This window comes from Vipera berus, assembly GCF_964194415.1.
Source record: "Vipera berus genome assembly, chromosome: 6".
Lineage (NCBI taxonomy): Eukaryota > Metazoa > Chordata > Lepidosauria > Squamata > Viperidae > Vipera > Vipera berus.
The window spans coordinates 44,890,216-44,897,628 of NC_138208.1; the positions used below are offsets into that span (position 1 = coordinate 44,890,216).

Sequence of the window (7,413 nt, forward strand, 5' to 3'; positions counted from 1 at the left end):
TTCAAATTTGGCCCTTTTCTGACTTGTGGACTTTAACTCCCAGAATTTCTCAGCCAGTGTGCCTGGTATAGTGGTTAAGTCTTCGGGAGTAGAAGCCTACAGACTGAGTTTTAGTCCTGCCTTAGGAATGAAGCCAAGTGGGTGACTTTGGGCCAGTCACTCTATTTCAGCTGTGGTAAGCAGCAAAAGCAAGCCACTTCTGTAATCTTGCCAAGGAAACTCCAGGGACTTGTACAGGCAGTTTTTCAGCTTATTATAAACACTTTGTATTTATAAAAGATTCTTTGGATCAAATCAATTTCCTTATGGTACTTTTCTGCTATAGAGGTTTATTCATTTAAATCTGGAGGAACCTGCTGGGTAATTTACTGAATTCAGTAGGACTTCAGATAAAGTATTATAGTAATGCTATGCATTATTACAGAGCTTTCCATAGTTATACTGTCTGGATGGTAATATTGGCATATTGTAATGCTACCAAAATTATTTTCACTTATTTGATTTCAGAGGGATTCAATCACCCCATCACTCCACTCCAACTGTCCCAAATCCTAATGAGATGACACACGAGTATATAAAGTCTATAGCTCACATTCCAGATGCATTGCTATCTGGTCTTTTAGAGACCAGTTAGGTGATGATACACTACCTGTTAGAAGTAGACAAGGACCGATGATCTAATAGAAGATTGAGAAGGCTCTAGGAAGACCTGCATATGAAGAAGTATATCAGTGAAGCTATATTACTTTTTCTGCTTGTGTTGAAGATTGAAGACATGGATTTTGATGGTGTAAACATTGTATCAATACTAAGGGGCTGAATAAAATAAGAAACAATAACACTTCTTTTCACGGATCATTTATGGGTACCTTGGATTTCTGTGCCATCCCTGGAATATCAAAAGGACAAAACATTCACAGGTAAAATGAGGGATTGCTATAGCAGTACATATAAAAGCATTCATATCTCAGAATAGGATCCCTGAATGTTTTTGAAATGTAGAATGCTCTGCTATTATTACAGGTGGCATTTACTCTTTACTCAAGTAAGGGCATGGTCTCTTTCCTTAATCCAGTCAATTATAGCAAATAACTATACAAAGAACAGAATAAATACATAGGATGATTTTTTTATTGTTAGATTTCTATCTTGACATTTTTTTTATAAAGTGAGCATACCAATTACTCCTTCCTTTTCCTATTTTCCCCACAACAAAAACTCCATGCGATGCGTTGGACTGAGAGTCATTGGCCCAATGTCACCCAGCTAGTTTTCATACCTAATGGAGATATTTCCTGATTTCTAGGCCAGCACTTTAATCAGAAAGACCAAGACACAACTTACATTCACCACCGTGCATAAAAGTTTGAGAAGGAGCTGGCTATATTTACCAATGATTCATATATCATCTAACAGTGTCCCTACTCAAACAGTTCTAACCAACCAAAGCAAACTGCCTTGAATATAGATATAGTATATTTGGAATGGGCCCATTTAAATTTAGTGGAAAAGGGGTTTGTATCTTATAGAAAAGAATATGCAAATCTCTAAACCCAAACAATGGTAATACTGCAAGTCTCTTATGTGTTTGTACATACTGCTGCAGTTTTATTAATACTGCATAATGGTTTCACTGGAAATTCTAATACTCATTAATATCCTTGTCACTGGCTCAATTTTAAAAATAATATTTTAATTAAGCTAAAATACTTTTGGCACTTTCTTCTTTAAATAAAAAAATAGTCTTGTAGGTTAAAAATGGTTTTAAACAAGAATGTAGATGTTAAAATGCAAGATTAAGAAATAACATTTTAGATCATTATTTGGCAACATACTGCTGGAAAGAGTTAATTTTAAAACAAGCAGTTCATGCAGGAAAGTATTTTACCACAAATACAAATGTATATTTTAAAATATATTACAAATAGCAATATATCAAATATCTACTTTTAATTCTTTTCAATTCACTTATGTTGGATGCTTAATGTTTTGTATAGTTTTTGAAAGATTTCAATTTCTGAGCATTAATGTGTGCTCATCCATGTATCAATATTGTACACTATACAAATGATGCTAAATTTGAAGAGACTGAACTTGATTTAGTAAGACTTAATACAATTTATCTGCAAAGCACCTTTCTGGAAATAGGCTTAGAAAACTGAGATCAAAGCTCTTTAGTGTAATTGATTGATACATTGTTGAGTGATTTGTTTTTTTTAATCACTTTGAATTGTTTAAATCACTTTGTTTTTTTTAAAAAATGATTCTTTTTCTTTCAGTATTGGAAAAGCAAATTACACTCAATCAAAGAGTTTAACACCTTGACTTCCAGTTTGCCAATGTCAGCCGACATGGACGTCTGGAGGACGGCTCCCGTCTTCCACGTCCAGTTTTGCATCGCGGGGGTGGTGATCCTAAAAGGGCCAAAGAGCTGCCTTGGAGGGGCGACCAGACAGAAGGGGCTTTTGTAGAAATGTGGGGGAGCCGCAACCCCCCATTAGTGCCTGCATTCCCTTTGTACCGGTGGACGAAAGACTGGCCATAGTAATATGGCCAGTTACTAGGCTGCAGACAGCCGAAGTCAAACTTACCATCAGGCAACATTAAAGCAGTGTGGAAGAGACGGGGGGGGGGGGTAAGATTCCTCTCTTATACCTTAATCTTCTTTTCACCTAAATAAGCTGCTAAGTACCTTTCCCCCCTGTGGAGAGGGAGGGGGGAATTCAACCCTCCCTTCAAATAAGCGGCGAGCAAGCCCAGGGGTGTTTTTTTTTAAAAGTTGAAAAAAGAAACGGACTAAAAGAAAAGAATTTTCAAAGTACTTGGGGGACACCCAGTGGCTAAACCTGAAATTGCAATCTGACTTTCTCTTTAAAAAAATCAAGAAAATATTCAAGAAAAACAAGATAAGATTAACCTTGAACACCAGATGTGAAACTTCACTATGGAAGAGTTTAAAAAACAAATCCATGCTATGTGGGAAATATCTTACCAAACGTATCAGTTCCTTTCTACAGCTGGTGATGAAATAAGAGCTTTTGGAAAAGAATTAGAAAGCATCTCAAGGAAACAAACTCAAACTGTGACTATAACCAGTGCTTTTTTTGTAAAAGAAAAAGGTGCCGGAACTCACACATGTCATACAACCCTCCCTGCATACCCTACAAGGTTCCATCCAAAAAAGGTGCCGGAACTCCGTTCTGAGCGTTCTACGACAAAAAAAAGCCCTGACTATAACTAATATTTTATTGGGACAGACCTTAACAGAAGAAATTGAACAATCAAATACATTGGCAGAAGATTTAAATATTCAACAAATACAGACTGTTGAAGATTATTATGGAAAACAGGTGAAAAAATTTATTCAGACCAGGACAATTATATCAAGAGGTGAAAATAATGAGAAGATTTGGAGCTCTTAACAGACTCCTCAATTCCACAAAAGTGGGGACTGGAGGGCCACTTCAATATGATATAACAACACAAGAAAGCTTTGATGACCTTGAGGCAAAGAAGCGAAAAATGACATGGCAAAGGAAGAAAGCAAGAATAAGATTGAAGAAATATGGACATTTTTAAGAGGTCTGAAATAGATAATACCAAAATAGACAGGATTGTATTTGGATTACAAGAGATTGTTTTGATGAGTAGATAAAATACTGACTAATTAAAAAATTAAAAAATAAAAATAAAATACAGATGTATGAATACTAACATTGAAATATTGAGTTCTTTAAATGATATGGATTAAGATGTATATGTTAAAAATGATAGAATGTAACTAATATACAGTACATGGATGTAGTGACATGAGAGGATGTATTAAATATTGAAACGGAAGAAATTTTGGTTATTTTTTAGTATGTGGAAACTATGTATGAGAAACAAGAATATTATATTGTCCTCCCCCTCTTTCTCCTTTCAATTCGTATTCTAATGACTACTATTCTAATATTGTACTAATATTGATATGGAAATGAGATAAATAAGTGTATTACATTATTAGGTATTGGAGAAAATTGTGTAAAGGGAAAGGAGGTTATTTAGCAATATGAAAAAGAAATTTTAAACATTTAATTTTAATATCAATGTAAAATTAAAGCTAGAAAAATATATGTTGTTTGATGTTTTAAAGATGAAATGTTAACATATAAAATATACTAAAGTATTGATAAATATAAGAAAACTATTAAATGACTGATGGATAGCAATGAGAAGTATGTTAATTTAGATAAGAGATAGTATGTATTAAAGGAAAAAAAGAGAGGAAGTATTGGTTACAACAATTTGGAGATTTGTAATAATATGTATTTGTCTGAAATGGAACTATTGTAACCCAGACACCACGTTGCTTTTTAAAGATAATATTGGAATATTGGAAAACTAATAAAAAATGAAATTAAAAAAAATAATTCTTATTTGCTTAAACAAACAAAAAACAACAACAAAGAGTTTAACACTTTGCAACTTGTGGATTCTCTAATACTGACCCTTTAAAAAAAAAGTCTTCTGAATGTATACCAAAGGAATTGACTTTCAGATTTTTTTTTAAAAAAATGTTTTATTGTTAAATACTTAAACGTGCTGAATTAGAAACATGGCGGCCCAAGTTAAAGTCTGATATTATTGGGATGATTTTGCACCAACCATTGAATCACTGAACACTTAAAACATGAATGTGCAATTTTTATGTGAACTTATTTCTGTGAATAACCTTTGAGTGGTATGCTGAGTGGAATCCAGGAGGGATTTTTTTTTCACTTCATTGACAACTGCATTAATTAATAATTAATTTCCAATCATGTATTTAATAGCATTCTTGTCCCTTTTTGAAATTGCAGTTTGGCAGAAGGTACATATTAATAAATAAATGACAATTTTAATTGAGATACATCTGATTCCCATACCTGACTATTTATCAAACCTATCAACAACAGCTAACATAAGCAGTTTATTTTACTCTTTTGCAATTTTTCATAACAGTAAGAGTGTATAATGATGTGTGCATTGAAACCATTATTTTCACTGACTACATTCTGACATTGTTCCTCTCTGCTCCTCTCTTGATCATTCTTGAGTTGTTCTTTCTTGCTATTGTCGAACTCCTGCAGAGTATTTCATAGAATCTTTAAGCTGGAAGGTGACAGTTCAAACCATGAATTTAACTCCACTATTCAGTGCAGAAAGACAAACTGGATTCCCAGAAAATCTCTATCCAGCTTCTGCTTGAATACATGCAGCACCACCAGCTTGATAATTGATCTCATGTTCAAGCTATTCTTATGCTTAGTTTTTTTTCTAACATTTAACCAGAATCTGCTTTCCTACAACAGAGGGCGTTCTCTGTGGGTGTGCCTGACCTTTGGAACCGTTTACCGGTTGAGCTCCAGATGGCTCCCGACCTTCGCTCCTTCCGACGTGATCTCAAAACCTATTTGTTTGAACAAGCCGGCCTGGTCTGATGGGTTTGGGTTTTAATTATTGTTTTAATGTAATTTATTTTTACATTTGGGCACTAAGGTTTAATTGGTTTTTAATTTTGTATTTTGGTTATTTTGGTATTTATGGCCCTGTTCACCGCCCTGAGTCCTTCGGGAGAAGGGCGGTATACAAATTAAATTAAATAAATAAATAAATAAAATAAACTCAAAACCATTATTCTGCCTTCTAAACTGACAGAAGTTTTCACCTTTTGTGCAGCACTCCATTAGGTAGGCCAGATAACTTGCATCAAATAATTGTTTCCTCTGCAAAGCAGTCGATTAATTCATAGGAGAGAAGAAAATTATGAGATGCGTAGAGAAATTCTAATACAAATACTGAGGTTTATGTACTTGTATCAGACATTAGGATGCAAGTACAGGTAGTCTTGTTTAGTGTCTGCCTCATTTAGTGACCTTTTGCAGTTAGTTTACCACTAATCCTGACATTTACAATTTTACAAGTCTTTAAAGCAAAGGATAGCTAAAGTAAGATCATAAGCACAGTTGCAGTTTCACTCAGCAAATGTTTTACTTAAGAACAAAGTTGCTCTTTCCAGCTGTGATATCTAAATAAAGACTACCTGTATATAAATATGGCACATACCCGATGACACCACTGTATCATAGTTTTGCCTCTTTGTTATAGATGCTGTTGGATTGTTTTATGAATTAGAATAGGAGGAAGCTGATCTGCAATTCTTGCTATAATTTTGAAAGTCATCTCCTATCAATTAATGCCCAAATACAACCTTTTCCTTTTGCAGGACTGTTGCTCATGAAAGCAGAAAGAAGGGAGATGAAGGAATGACTGCAACCTTTTAAGGTAGGCTGGAGCTGTTGTTGATCAGAGTGATGCTGAAGAGGAAGAAACTCAGAGACTTCCAAGCTGCCTCTTGCTTTTTGTTCCTATTTCTTTCCCCAACATCCATCCCTCTTGCCAAGTCACTCTTTCTCTGTACCCTCAGCATAAAAGGAAGATGTGTACTGAAAAAAGAATGAATATTGTGAGTGAGGAAGAGAAAAAGGGTTGGAAACAAAAACAATGCATAAGGGAGAAAGGCAATAGGAGGCAGATTGTGCTCAGGTTTGACAATGCTATTGCGATTACAGAAAAGCATGAGAAACACAGTCCACTCCATAACTGCATGGCATTATGTGGGACACTCTATCAAATTGGCCTATCCCTTCAGGAGAGCTTTTCTGGATCAGACCAATGCCCAAGAGTGGAATCCAGCAGTGCTCAAACAAATGTATCAGGAACAAATGTATCAAAAGCATCAACAGAAGAGCAAAAGCATCCTTATTCCCTAGCACAGGGGTAGGCAACCTCGGCTCTTTTATGACTCATGGACTTCAACTCCCAGAATTCCTGAGTCAGCTAGCAGGTGGAATTTAAGCTAGGTTGCTTGTAGTCCAGGGTAAAGATAAAAGTTTCCCTATCAGTCATGTCCAATTCTAGGGCACGGTGCTCATCTGGGTTTCTTGGCCAAGGGAGCCAGCCTTGTCTGAAGACAATTTCTGTGGCCAGCATGGCTACACGCCAAAGCCACAAAGAACGCTATTGCCTTCCGTAGCGGTCCCTATTAATCTACTTGCATTTGCATGTTTTTGAACTGCTAGATGGGAAGGAGCTGGGGCAAGTAATCTCAGGTCTCAAACCTGGGCTGTCACCAGCTCAGCTTCTTTAATTGCTGAGCCATCGTGCCCCTTTGTAATCCAAGAGTGGTGGGTTTTTAACAGACTAATCTTCCAGGAATTTGTCTAGTTCCTTGTGAAAACAGTTTCCATTCATCTCCTCTGATGGCAGCACTTGCCACCGTTTAATTAGCCGTTTAATTAGCCGTTGTGTAAAGAAGTACTTGATGGGCTTTGAATATTCTTGCTTTTCTTTTTAAACGATTAGCCTATATTTTCACTGGGTTGCGGAGTG

The 7,413-nt window shown here is 35.7% G+C and overlaps 1 protein-coding gene across 3 annotated transcripts in view; it reads left to right on the forward strand.

The window, feature by feature from the left end:
• The window catches only part of CNOT2 (CCR4-NOT transcription complex subunit 2), an 81,890-nt gene extending 77,147 nt beyond the window's left edge, over window positions 1-4,743 (forward strand). For 2 of the 3 annotated variants that reach the window (XR_014026883.1, XR_014026884.1), the window contains 2 exons: window positions 508-920; window positions 2,280-4,743. The gene's annotated coding sequence lies outside the window, so the exon portion shown is untranslated. The remainder of the gene's footprint in view (window positions 1-507; window positions 921-2,279) is intronic. The other variant, XM_081330962.1, reaches the window with a different exon arrangement.
• Window positions 4,744-7,413: the final 2,670 nt, after the last annotated feature.